The 15,031-nt window shown below is 39.0% G+C and overlaps 1 protein-coding gene across 3 annotated transcripts in view; it reads left to right on the forward strand.

Moving 5' to 3' along the window:
• The window catches only part of LOC124774939 (obscurin), a 694,794-nt gene that overhangs the window by 626,880 nt on the left and 52,883 nt on the right, over nt 1-15,031 (forward strand). The gene's annotated exons all lie outside the window — the stretch shown is intronic.

Genomic DNA, 15,031 nt, shown 5'->3' on the forward strand with positions numbered 1-15,031 from the left:
GGCAAATTATGTTCACCATCCATTCTCTTAAAACAGTTAATTATGCTGTAGTGGTGCCAGTGTAACACAATTTGTTGAACACAAGAAAAAATTCATTTGAAGGTTTTGGTTAAAGTATACCAACACTGATATCCATACAATAGCCAGGTCATCAACAGATTCAATGAGCATGTCCAGCCAGAATCAATGTCCAGTTTGTAAACAATTCCATGGCAATAGTCACAGTAAGAATGGTTTACTAATGGCATTCAGATAGCACCTGGCTGAAGAAAGCTTACTGGATCATCTTTATGGGGCATTGCAGTTTGGGCAGTGGCAGTTGACCCGAAGTATAGTTGCAGCAGAGTGCAGCACCTTTGTTGGCACTCACAGAACAGTGACTGGTGATGCTCATCGAACATACACCGTCCGTATCAAATACAATCACAGCAATTTATGTACTCTTCTGGTCACATTAAAGCATGTAAATGGAAAAGAGACTTCAAAATTTATTACAGATGCTGCATTCTCCTTAGTTTGATGCTATTTGAACCATGGGAAAAAGGTTAGCTTACAGTGTTGTCTATATTTTCATAATTAAAATATTAAAATTTATTCATATTTGGCATTTTAAATCCTACTCATAGGCCCCCCTAATGTGCAGAATATGAATTTCATTTGAACTTCATTTAGAAGTGTAAGTAATAAATTATTACTTAATGTTATCACTTGTGGTATATGAAATGTTAGTGAACGCATGCAGTATGCTACTGTTCCAGCTATGATATTTCTTGTAAATATTACAGCACCCTACTCAAAAGACAAGTGAAAAACACATGAGATAGAGAGACAATAATTTCTGTTCTGTTTCTCACTGTGCTTTTCTCTTGCACATCCCTGGAATGCGAGTGATGTAGACCCATGTAAAGCACCCTATTATGAACTCGCATCAAAATCCAGGAAACCAGCTGAGACAGTGAAGTTAAGGAGTCAGGTATACAATGCTTTTCATAGTTGAAGTGAAGAACCACCTGAACTAAATGCGTAATTACATACTGAAATGATCTGAAATAGCACTAAATCACAGAAATCTGTAAACTTTTTCCAACATTGTTTAACAGAGAAAATAGATATTTCTTTTATATAACACAATGAGAGTTTCCTGGCTATCATTAATTATAATTTCTGTTGATTTCACTCTGTGTACTTCTTGAAACACTATTATATGGAAAACCACACTTTTTTGCCACCTTGTTGTTTCTTTCTTTCCCTTTAAAATAAATCAAGTTTTGAGGTTATTAGCCCATTGTCTAGTGCTGCTGACAAAGATACTGTTGCACATAACGGCACAAACATCAACAGGAAAGAATTTGCATTAATAAAAGAAATTAATTTTTAATACCATGTATACAAAATAATACTTTCATAATTACAGGACGCTAAAATAAATAAATAATTGGTAAACTGGGACACAACTTAAAATTTGAATTGGTAATTAGTCAGATTGAGCAGTGTCAGTAAGTGAAGAGTAAGTGTAGCCTGTTTGTACATTCAATATCTCTTCAGGATGGTTTTTATAGTGCCTCATGAGATCCAGTATTTCAAATGGTGACAGTTTGTGCCCATTGTAGCAAGATTTCTGTATTTGTGCACCTACTACATAACAGAAACCAGATGGCAGTTATAAGAGTCGAGGGGCATGAAAGGGAAGCAGTGGTTGGGAAAGGAGTGAGACAGGGTTGTAGTCTCTCCCCGATGTTATTCAATCTGTATATTGAGCAAGCAGTAAAGGAAACAAAAGAAAAATTCGGAGTAGGTATTAAAATTCATGGAGAAGAAGTAAAAACTTTGAGGTTCGCCAATGACATTGTAATTCTGTCAGAGACAGCAAAGGACTTGGAAGAGCAGTTGAACAGAATGGACAGTGTCTTGAAAGGAAGCTGTAAGATGAACATCAACAAAAGCAAAACGAGGATAATGGAATGTAGTCAAATTAAATCGGGTGATGCTGAGGGAATTAGATTAGGAAATGAGACACTTAAAGTAGTAAAGGAGTTTTGCTATTTAGGGAGTAAAATAACTGATGATGGTCGAAGTAGAGAGGATATAAAATGTAGACTGGCAATGGCAAGGAAATTGTTTCTGAAGAAGAGAAATTTGTTAACATCGGGTATAGATTTAAGTGTCAGGAAGTCGTTTCTGAAAGTATTTGTATGGAGTGTAGCCATGTATGGAAGTGAAACATGGACGATAAATAGTTTGGACAAGAAGAGAATAGAAGCTTTCGAAATGTGGTGCTACAGAAGAATGCTGAAGATAAGGTGGGTAGATCACGTAACTAATGAGGAGGTATTGAATAGGATTGGGGAGAAGAGAAGTTTGTGGCACAACTTGACTAGAAGAAGGGATCAGTTGGTAGCACATGTTTTGAGGCATCAAGGGATCACAAATTTAGCATTGGAGGGCAGTGTGGAGGGTAAAAATCGTAGAGGTAGACCACGAGATGAATACACTAAGCAGATTCAGAAGGATGTAGGCTGCAGTAGGTACTGGGAGATGAAGAAGATTGCACAGGATAGAGTAGCATGGAGAGCTGCATCAAACCAGTCTCAGGACTGAAGACCACAACAACAACAACAACTACATAATTGTGTGTAATTTCCAGATGATGCTGCGCAAAGGTGGGGCCTGTTTTCTGTAGCCTCCGGAATAATATTTCTAGTTATTTCTAATCCTTCTTTCTCTTGTGCAAATATATTAAAATATCTGTCTCAGGTATTTCACCAGCAGTCACTCATCTTCTTTGTGTGAAGCATTTCTATTGCTGTATTCAGCATTCTTATTATCATAAATACAGGTGTATTTCTCCACAATATGAATGAAATCGGTGTTGAACTCAGCATATGTTCTCATCTTCCTAGCACAGATACACTCACACAATTAAAGGAGAACAGACCCGACATTTGGAATATGTGGAGCATGGAACAGTTGCCTGGCAGTGAGATGACATACCACTGGTTACAGCCATATAGTGTCATACCAATCAGAACACACCACTAAGCTGTGTTTTTCTTAACTGAAGTAGGGTCAAGTCTTGTAGTTTGGCACATGCCAGGCCATTTCTCACAACACTAATAGTGCTTGACCCGCTGAATTACAATTCTTTTATTTTCTACTGTGTGCAAAGTGTAGCTATTTTTCATATTAGGCCTATTGCTCTTCCAGATCAGTGCCAGTGAAATTTTTATTCATAGATGCTACTCTAATTCATATAGCCAGTTGTCTCACATGTATCAGCTACCACCTAAGCAGCATAAAGTTCTATACAGAAAAATGTTGTTTATGTGTATTTTAATGATTCACATTCTGGTATCATATTTTATTGGCATTCATGATGATGCAAAATACAACTTTCAAATCATTTACTGTACAAGAGAACAATGTATAAAACTAGAACTCCAGTTAACTAAACTCCAACTACCCGGTTCAGCAATTACCTGGATTGCTTGGAGAAAAAAGATATTTGTACTGTATGCTAAAAAAATGTTGGTTTTGTTCAATAGTTATAGTGAGTGTAAGCAGTTAGTTTAGATGTTTAGCATGGGAATATCAACAATTTCAGGCATTAAAAAAATCAGTAAACAAAGAGCTTGCAGAGCCCATATTCAAGAGGTTTTTGCAACAGCAAGCATTGGGAAACCCCCTTTTAGAACTGATTTATTGCGAAAAAGCAAATTTTTTAGCCAAGAAAATCGAAAGTTTGTCTTCATTTAAACCAAGCAATCTCCAGCTACATAATTTCAAGCCAGGCCACAGTATTCGTTAGCTGGAGTTAGGTGGTAATAACCTGTCAGCACACCCAAAAGGAGCAGAAAATTTATTGAGAATTTCAAACTTGAAGCATAGCCTTATGAACATGAATTTTTATCCAACACAAAAGAGACAGGCTTTCTTTGGAAGGTTTTACCTGAAACAACTTTAGCTTCTGAAATGGAAACTAGTTCTTCGGCTTTCTTTGGAAGGTTTTACCTGAAACAACTTTAGCTTCTGAAATGGAAACTAGTGCTTCTGGCCATAAGGTTAGGAAAGACCATGTTACCTTACTTAAATGTGCTAACTCTACAGGAAACCCTCTTATGTTGGTAGGAAAGCCACAAAAACCTCAGGCTTTCAAAACTATTACAAAACTTTCCATCTTTTATAGGCTCAAAGGTCTTAGTGACAGCTACTTTCTTTCTTTCTTTCTTTCTTCTTCTTTTTCTTTTTTTTCTCTTTTCAAATGGCATGATTCAAGTTTCATACCTGAAATTAAAAGTACCATAAAGCCACAGGAGAACAAAGCAGTAAAGTTTTGTCAATTCTGGACAACACACTCACACACTCCATAGAAATCCTTCTTTGTGGAGAAAATAGACATTTCAAAACACTCTTCCTGCAGACAATGGACTAATCATTTATCGACACTATGAAGTGACATTACAGAAGGCAGTTGTTGAGGAAGCTTTTGGTAGAAGATGGAAATTAAAAAGGTGTTTGTGGCTCTTCATTAAAAGTTAAATTTAAAAGACTGCTCTTACAAATTGGCAGAAGCATGAAATTTAGTGAAGATAGCCACATTAAAAAGAGCTTGGAATAAACTGAAATGCATTTCAACCTTCTGAATATGAATCAGTGGCACACTAACATAAAGGTCAGCATGGAGTTAAGGGTACCAAGCATAAATTTCCTGGTCATTACCTTAAAGACAGAAGACAATGACCATAAATTCAAAGTTTATCAAAAAGTCACTTCACTGATGCATTTGTCCCAGCTTCTTACCAATAGCCTATAAACATGCAGCATTCCACCACATGATCAACCATCTGGTTTCTGTCCCTGTGTCCCAGGATGACTTTGAATGGCCACAAATAATGAATTCGACCCCAACATCATTGACAAAACTCTAAGCAACAAGCCAGCTTGTTTCTGCAAGCCAGGTCTGTACTGTCCCCAATGAACACCACAGACAAACTGGAAAAGAAATGGTGCAGATTACCTTTTATAGGGGAAATGTCAAGCAGGATAAGCAACATTCTGAAGGCAAAGGATTCTCCATACTTTTCTATGTCCCTCAGACAATAGGTAGTTGCCTGTTCAATACAAAAGACAAACTACCAGCCATCACAAAAAGTGGAGTTTATGGGATGATATGCCAAGAGTATCAATCTTGCTACAATGGACAGACTGGGAGGTCAATCTGCACCGAACACTGCCTTAACAAAAACCACAAATACATTAAAGAGTAGAAATCTTAGACACAGAGGAGGATTAGGAAAACTCAGCCAGCTAGAAATTCTAGAAATTAAAAAAAAATAACAGGTGTGTGTGTGTGTGTGTGTGTGTGTGTGTGTGTGTGTGCGTGTGTGTGTGTGTGTGTGTGTAGAGAAGTAAAACTTTGGGCCTCAGTCTACAAGTAGATAAAAAGTTCTAGCCTGATGCGTAACTTTATTCCTTGGTATGTTAGTCATGTTAGTGTAATTGAAGAATGGTGTAATTCCATATGTAACATGTCAGAAAACGGTCACTGAAGTAATTTTACATTAAACCAAGGATCAATACATTAAGAAGTTGAGATGTTTATCTTTGCCGTATCGTCATGTTTATCTTTGCTTTATCACCTTTGGAATCAGTAATGCGCTTGAAAATGGGTTTATAGCCAAAAACCTAGGATGTGCAGTGATCGTAATAAAATTTGTGAAGCAAAGCAAAAAACAGTGTTTGTTTAGATAATTTACAATGTTCTACCAAGAACCCACAGTTGATTTGATTGAAATGGTCCAGAGATTTGATTATCTGGGTCACATCTGGTCCCAAATCATCCAGGCAATTGGAGTTCTATTGTATTTACCAAATTTTTAGCTACCAACATAACTTTCCCATATGTATATACATAAATAAGAAAATCAGAGCTCTTGTTAGATTTTAGCTCATTAAGGAAACATGTCTTCTAGCTCAAGAGATTTTTTATTGCTTGTATAATTCATTTCAGTTCACTGTTTACTTTCTTTGTCAAGTTTTGGGTAGAAAATATTCATTAAATCTGTTTGAAAAGCAATTTAATAAGTTATAGTTTCTGCTGCTTGACCAGTAGTAGTCTAGAGATCAGCTTAGAGTATTCAGTTAACTGTGGAAAAAGTCCAACTTACCCTTTCTGAAAGTTCTTTTTATGTACTTTTCTTGAGACTTTGTCTACTTTTGGTAGTTGAGTCAGCAGAAATACTGTGGTGTAAGCAGTAGATAGATATTTGCATTTGATGTCTGTAATAATGTTACCAACGCAGATCACCAATCTGCTGTTTTCTTTAGTACATTCAGAAAAATTAGCATGAAAGTCAATTCACAAATTAAATCATGACATTTTTCAGATCCACTTCTTTCAGCTAACACATTCAAGTCAAAGTATGATCCATCACATCATTTTATTTTCTTACCATCTTTGTGAATTTTCTATGAGACACTGTAACTTACATAAGCACAGTTTTGTTATAGTACTTCCAGGAATTCTGTAGGTTTATATGCACAGAGTATTCAGACCATTTAATTATCTGAACATGTCTCACACTCACTTTCTTCATTCATGTAATTTAATTCTTCTGTTGCCTTACAATCTCTTGAGGCACTACAAGAATTCAGAAGCCTAGACAATATCTATTTCTCCAACAAAAGCTGCTAGCTGCCTTAAAATGGTTAATGGAGGTGTGGAAAATAACACTTGCTCTGAAGAAGGATTTGTCCAAAAGCTAGAAAAACTTTCAGTCTTATTTATTTGCCTCATGACAACTCAGACTACAACTGTTTTGTGAGTTGTTATCTTTACTCCTTAAAGCATTTAAAGTAATTAATGTAAATAATGCAGGATGAAAGGTAACAAGTCACTAAATAGTAAGGGAACTGAGTCACCGACAGGCGTATAAACAAGACTGATAATTTTGCTAGGTTTTGCATGAAACCCTTTGTGAGCTACAAGGAGGCATCAAAAAGTTTTGAGACTAGCTGTGTTTACGAGAAAGTTCTGTATTTACTTACCTACATGTACATTTTATCACATTCGAAATAGTCACCTTGTAAGGCAATCAGTGCTTCCTGCATTTCTTCCACTGCTGAAATGCACCCTGGAAGTCTTCTTTTCAAATAATGTCGAGCACCTTATGCGATTCACTCGTGATCTCTGCAGTGTTGGCAAAAAGGCAACCTCTGAGCTGGATCTCCATCTTCAGGAAGATGGCAAAGCTCAGAGGAGCAAATTCTGGCAAATAAGTTGGGTGCTGAAGCACAATAATTTTGTTTTTGGAGTGACACTCATATGTGAATAAAATGTGGTGACAGGCTATGTTGTTGACACAGAGTGGTGAGTTTTTCATGCACCACAGGTCTGACCGCTTTCACTGTATGGTTTTCCTCAAACACCTTAAAATCTTGGAGTAGAACTCGCTACTGGTGGTCTGATCCATAGGGGCAAATTTGCGATGCAGAATGCTGCAAATATTGGAAAGGATGATAAGTGTGCACTTAGTTGCATTGCGGCCTTGCCTCATTATTTTTGGTCACAGAGATGATGAACTCTTTGACTGTGAAAGCTGTTACTTTGTCTCAGTGTCATAGCTGTACATCCACATTTCATCAGTCATAATGATCCTTGATATGAAAGACAGGTCATCTGAAGCACGCTGACAGAGTCTGTGGCAGACTTCTGTTCCTGTATCAGCAGCCTGGGCACGGACTTGGCAGCAACATGCTCCACGTTGAAATCACACATGAGGATTGCTTAAAACTGTTCCATACAACACACTGACACTGGCAGCAATGTTGTGGATTGTTCTCAAATGATCCTCATGAACAAGTTGCTGAATTATTTCATCATTTTCAGTTGTTTTGCATGGAGAAGTTCGTCCTGACGTCTCATTTCTTTCAGGGATGTTCTTCTGTTCTTGAAGCTTGCATGCCACTCAAAACACTTCACACACAACTAATTGCAGCATTTCTGTACACTTGTTGAATCACATCAAGTGTCACTATGGAGGGCTTCCCCAGTTTCACATGAAATGTCTCATTCATTTTTTGTTCTAACTTGCTGTCTATGCTGAAATTACAGACATGGTAATGTGGTCAGAATAGCACCAGCTGCACAGCTCTCAATTAAAGAAGACACTATCTCTCAGTACACTGACTTGTGCCATAATCTGCTGCTGTGTTACAGAACTCGTCTTGTGACTGCAATTCTGTAGCGTGACTGGCGTGTGGGGTTGTGTCGGGTGGGGTGGTTGAGAGCAGAAAGAAGGCAGGGAGTGGGAAGGAAGGTTGGAGATGGGCAGCTGATGGGTTTAATGCCTGGGAGGGAGGCAGCAGGTTCAGGGGATAAGAATGCAGGAGGGAGAGGGTGCAGGTTTTCAGGATAGGACTACTATACCACCACCAGCACCTCCAAGTGTACTCAACATGATGATGATGTGGATGAGTGAATTGGGATGGAAACTACAGGGAGATGTATTTGGATGCATGATGATTGAAATTAGCGCCCTTGGGCAAGGTAAAGTTGAATGTGGGCAGGGGGTCAGCGGAGATTGAGGCTGTAAGGGTTATGGGAACGAAAGATGTGTTGCAAGGACAACTCATACCTACATAGTTCAAATAACCAGGTGTTCTGGAAAGGATCCAGGTGTTCTGGAAAGGATCCCGATGGCGTGGTTTGTGAAGCAGCCTTTGAAATCAAGCATATTCTGCCCAGCAGTGTGTTCCATCACTGGGTGGTCAGCTTTGTTCTTGGCCACAGTTTGACAGTGACCCTTCATTCAAGTGGACAGCTATTTGGTGGTCAAACCCACATAAAATGCAGTGCAGAAATTGTAGCATAGCTGATACGTGACATGACTGCTTTCCCAGTTTGCCAGCACTGGTAATCTCTCATTCCCTGTAATGCAAATTCACCTATCTACATCTGTACTGTGCAAACCACCATAAAATGCATAGCAGAGTACAGTGGATAGGATAAGCCTGTAATGAGACTGGAGTAGGGTGTGCTGGGTGGGTGAATTGGACAGGGCTCTTCCACAGGGAAATTATCCATGTGGAAAGGGATTGGCATGGAGTGTGGCATAATAAGGGACCAGGATATTGTGTAAATTAGTTGAGCAATGGAATACTAATTGAAGAAGGGTAGAAGAATTGTGGGTAGGATGTTCCTCATTTCTGGGTACAATGATAAATAGTCAGAAGACTCACAAGAACATGAATAAATTTTACTAGTCTAGGAGTGGAACAATTGGTTTCATACCTTGCCAGAGCTTTGCCCATTTTTCATCATGCCTGGAAATGAGGAACATCCTACCCACAGTGTCTCCTGGTCTTCCTGAAATGGTATTCCACTGCCCACCTAATCTTAAGCATTGGGAGAGGAGGTGGAAAAAAAAAAAAACAGTCCATTGACAGACATATATCTATTCTAAAAAGGGGACCTGTCAGAAAATATTACATGTAGTGCAACAAGCACACTTAGTACATCACATTTTAACATTGTAATCATGTTTGTACTGAGAAGAGGAAAACCTTTACCATAACAAAGAGTGTATCCACTGTGTTTGATTACATGAGTTTTTAAAACTTCTTTGTTACTAGGGTTGGCTCCTAATTTGATTGTATAGAACTGTTAAATATGTTTTATGGGTGATTATTCATTCTACTCCCATCAAAAAAAGTTTTGCAACACCTTGTTCCAAGAGTTCTGGAACCTGTACACAAAATTGGAATAGAAATCAACATAAACATCATTTCCACCTTTTTTATTGCTCATGAAAACCACACATTGCACATTGTACCACCATAGAGCGAGACCTTCAGAGGTGGTGGTCCAGATTGCTGTAAACACCGGTACCTCTAATACCCAGTAGCACGTCCTCTTGCATTGATGCATTCCTGTATTCGTTGTGGCATTCTATCCACCAGATCATCAAGGCACTGTTGTTCCAGATTGTCCCACTCCTCAATGGCAATTCGGCATAGATCCCTCAGAGTGGTCGGTGGGTCACATTGTCCATAAACAGCCCTTTTCAATCTATCCCAGGTATGCTCAATAGGGTTCCTTTCTGGAGAACATGTCTAGCCATTCTTATCGAGTGATTTCATTATTGTGAAGAAAGTATGTCACAAAATGTGCATGATGGGGGCATGAATTGTCGTTCATGAAGATGAATGCCTTGTCAATATGCTGCCGATATGGTTGTGCTGTTGGTTGGAGGATGGCATTCACATACCTTACAGCTATTACAGCGCCTTCCATGACTACCAGCGGTGGACATTGGCCCCACATAATGCCACCCCAAAGCTGCAGGGAACCTCCACCTTCCTGCACTCTATGGACAGTGTGTCTGTGTCTAAGGTGTTCAGCCTGACCGGGTTGCCCCCAAACACAACTCCAATGGTTCTCTGGTTGAAGGCATATGCGACACTCATTGGTGAAGAGAACATGATGCCAATCCTGAGTGGTTCATTCGGCATGTTGTTGGGCCCATCTGTACTGCGCTGCATGGTGTCGTGGTTGCAAAGATGGACCTTGCCATGGATGTTGGGAGTGAAGTTGCGCATCATGCAACCTATTGCGCACAGTTTGAGTCATAGCATAATGTCCTGTGACTGCATGAAAAGCATTATTCAACATGGTGGCATTGCTGTCACGGTTCCTTGGAGCCATAATCCATAGGTAGCAGTCATCCACTTAAGTAGTAGCCTTTGGGTGGCCTGAGTGAGGCATCTCATCAACATTTCCTGTCTCCCTGTATCTCCTCCATGTCCAAACAACATCACTTTGGTTCACTCCGAGATGCTTCCCTTGTTGAGAGCCCTTCCTGGCACAAAGTATCAGTGTGGACGTGATCGAACCGTGGTATTGACTGTCTAGGCATGGTTGAACAACAGCCAACATGAGCGATGTACCTCCTTCCTGGTGGAATGAATGGGACTGATCGGCTGTCTCACCCCCTTCATCTAATAGGTGCTGCTTATGCATGGTTGTTTACGTCTTTGGGCAGGTTTAGTGATGTCTCTGAACAGTCAAAGGGACTGTGTCTGTGATACAATATCCATAGTCATCGTCTATCTTCAGGAGTTCTGGGAACCGGGGTGATGCAAAACTTTTTTTTGATGTGAGTACATTGTGTGTAATTAATCTATATTGTGTGCAATCAATCAGCCATGTGTATTTATGGTATTGTTTTTGACATCATCTCAAGTTTTATTTGCTTAAATTTTTAAAACCGATCTTTGATAAAGATTTGATTGCAACTGCTGTGTAATCTCTGAATGATTATTTTCATCCGTATTCATTTAAATAATTTTAATTATACCCCTTAAACTACATAAGGAAGTAAGTGTTGGTAATGTTGGTTCAAATGGCTCTGAGCACTATGGGACTTAACTACTGAGGTCATCAGTCCCCTAGGACTTAGAACTACGTAAACCTAACTAACCTAAGGACATCACACACATCCATGCCCGAGGCAGGATTTGAACCTGCGACCGTAGAAGTCTCGTGGTTCCAGACTGTAGCGCCTAGAACCGCACGGCCACTCTGGCTGGCTGTTGGTAATCTCTCATTCCCTCTAAGACAAATTTACCTATCTATATCTATACTTTGCAAATGACTGTGAAGTGCATGTCAGAGAGTGCACACCAACATACCAGTTATTAGACCTTTTTCTTGATCCATTCACTTATGGAATGTGGGAAGAATCATTGTTTAAATGCCTCTATGCATTCTGTAATTAGTATTATCTTTTCCTCACAATCTCTATGGGAGCAATACGTAGAGAGCTGTAGTATATTCCTAATGTCATCATTCAAAGTCAGTTCCCAAAACTTTGTAAGAAGGCTGTCTTGAGATTCTTGAGATAGTCTGCCAGTTCAGTTTTGAGAGAACATCTGTGTGTCACTCTCCCTCAGGTCAAACAAACCTGTTACCATTTGTGCTCCCCTTTTCTATATATGTTCAGTATCCCCCATCACTTTTATCTGATAACACGCTCCAAACAGTTAAGCAATATTATAGAATATGATATGTAATGATATGTAAGCAATCTCCTTTGTAGGCTGATTTCATTTCCCAAGTATTCTTCTGATCAACCAAAGTGTGCTGCATGCTTTAGCCATGGTGGAGACTATGTGATCATTCCATTTCACATTCCTACAAAATGTTACACCCAGCTCTTTGGAGAGTTTAATGGCTCCAACTGTGACTCACTTATTTTGTATTCATGGGATACCATGTTTTTTTTCATTCTGTGAACTGCTGAATTTTACATTTCTGAACAATTAAAGCAAGTTGCCAAACACTGCACCATTTGAAATCTTATCAAAGTCTAAGTGAATATTTGTGCAGCTTCATTCAGATAGTACTGTATTGTGGATAACTGCATCATCTGCAAAAAGGCTGAGGTTACTATTAATATTGTCTGCAAGGACATTAATATGAAACATGAACACCAAGGGACCCTATGCACTTCCTTCAGTCACTTCTACATCTGTCGATGACTCTCCATCCAAGATAATACTCTGTGTCCTCTCTACCAAGAAATCCTCAATCCAGACACAAGTTTCACCTGATGCCCTATGCAATTGTACTTTACACAATAAGTGTATATATGGTACTGAGTCAAATTTTTCTCTGAAATCAAGAAATACTGCATGTACCTGACTGCTGTGATCCTTGGCTACAGAATGTCATGAGAAAAGTGCGAGCTGGGTTTCACATGATCTGTGTTTTCAAGATCCATGCTGATTGCCAGGGAGGAGGTTGTTCCATTCAAGAAACCTCATTATTTTTGAGCTCAGAAGATGGTCTAAGATTCTACGAGAAATGGATGTCAAGGGTAATGGAGGGTGGTTTTGTGGACCACTTCTAGTAACCTTCTTGTAGACAGGTGTGACATGTGCTGAGCATGGCAGGATGTCTTGTCACACCCACCTTTAACACAACTATAATTATCCCAATTGATCATTGGATGATTAAAGTCTCTTCCAGTGATTACAGTATGATTAGGGAATTTATGTACAAACAAAATGAGGTTTTTCTGAAGTTCTTGCTTACATCAGGAGGTGAGTCTGGTGGTTAATAGAAGGATCCTGTTATTATTGTATGCCCATTCTTGATGCCGAGGCTTGACCCAACCGTGTCACATGCAGCTTTAATTGCTTTCTCTATGTATTTCAATGTCTTGTTTACTGTGGCAAATATAACCTCCATCTCCCCATTCCCCTTTTCTTCAGTGTATGCTTAAATTTTCCCCAAAGATCTCACTACTGTCAACTTTAGGTTTTAAGAACCTTTCTGTGCCTGGTATTATATGAGTTTCAATGCTTTTTATGAGTAGTTCAAACTCTGCCACTTCATTGTAAATGCTTTAGCAGTTAAGCACTAGGATTTTGATACTCTGATCTGTGGGAGGCATTTCATTTGGTCTTACCCTAATACTTCTAAGTTTTCCTATAGTTGTTTTTATCTGGATTGGATGAAGAGTCTGCTAATCTAAAAAAAAAGTCTTGTATGCACCCTTCCCCCCCCCCCCCCCCCCCCCCCCCTCCAGGTAGTTGAGTTGCCTCTGATGAGCATTGCATGCCTGAACTATTTAGGGGGACCCTCCAACTCTTAACCTTGTTGCACAAGTCTAAGAAGTCACAGCCTAGCTTGACACAGAACTTTTGGTGTTTGTGGTTAAAGCATTCCCCTCCACTCAGAACCAAAGGGCCACAGTCTGTTTTGGGGACAGTACCACAGAATGTGAACTTTATTGAAATTCCATGAGGAAGACTGGGTTTCTCAACCTTCTCTGCTAGTTGCTGGAATGATCCAAGTGTGACCTCAGAGCCCAGACAACAGGCATCATTTTTTCCAAGATGCAACACAGTCTGCAGTTGGTTGCACCCTGTTCTTTCAATGACTACTGAAATATCCTTTTCAAAATGCTGAATGAGGTCCACAGGCACACTCACTAAGTGCAGCCAGTGTTCTTTCCCATTCCTTGCTATCATTTCCCTAAGACATACAACTATTCAACAAACGTTTTAACTACCAACTATTAATAGACCCAAACCCCTTTATGTTCACTGCCCCTTGACACAGAACACAGCAAGTGTTCCTAACAGGTGAAGCGAGTCTCGCTGGCCCAGTTTCAGTTTTGGTGGAAGACAGCACTGTGAACCTATTGGTTAGTTGGGTGGGTGCTTTTACCATTACGCTATGAGATCAAGACACTAACGTGTTCAATTATATTGTTTATTACAATAGACCTCTTTCAGTGTGATTGCCATCTTCAGGTTATCTCTGGAAGGTAAAAAGTTTGGTATAGTATTTCGATATGAGGTATAAACTCAGTGGGTCCAGATGAGTACAAATTTTACTGTTTCTCTGAAATGATTTTCAGATTATGTTCACTAGCAAAATTCAACAGTAGCATTAATTTACATCAAATGCAGACAATATACTCTCCTATTAAAAGAGAGAACTGGTGTGACATGAGATGTTACTTATTTTCAGTAACTGTAAATCACAAACACAAATTTACTACAAAAGAGTTATGCAAAACACTCATAACTTACCAAAATTTTTGCAAGTGTCTGAAACTTCTAAAAAATATACCTTTCTCAGATAAATATATTACAAAATTTGGGAACTGCTAGTTGTAAATGAGAATACTACAGCCGTAGTTTCTGAAAAGCACAGTTAAGTTTACAATTTGTGATATAATACTACAGTACACAATATAATTATCACATTCCTGAAAAGCACAGGCTATGTTGACAACTGACTATTCAATACTACACAATCTATCACATAACATGAAAAACATGTTTAAGTTTTGTGTGAAGTTTTTGTACCTAAGTTTTCAAAATGAATTTATGTGATGCACTTGATTTTACTCGATGACGAAGGAAATGCTGGGAGTCACCTTATATACATAAGTATAAGTATAAACATGAGAAATGTGCAGGTTTTGCAATTTAGCTAATTTTGTACCTCCCATTGCAC

The sequence above is a fragment of the Schistocerca piceifrons genome, chromosome 2 (assembly GCF_021461385.2).
Source record: "Schistocerca piceifrons isolate TAMUIC-IGC-003096 chromosome 2, iqSchPice1.1, whole genome shotgun sequence".
Taxonomy (NCBI): domain Eukaryota; kingdom Metazoa; phylum Arthropoda; class Insecta; order Orthoptera; family Acrididae; genus Schistocerca; species Schistocerca piceifrons.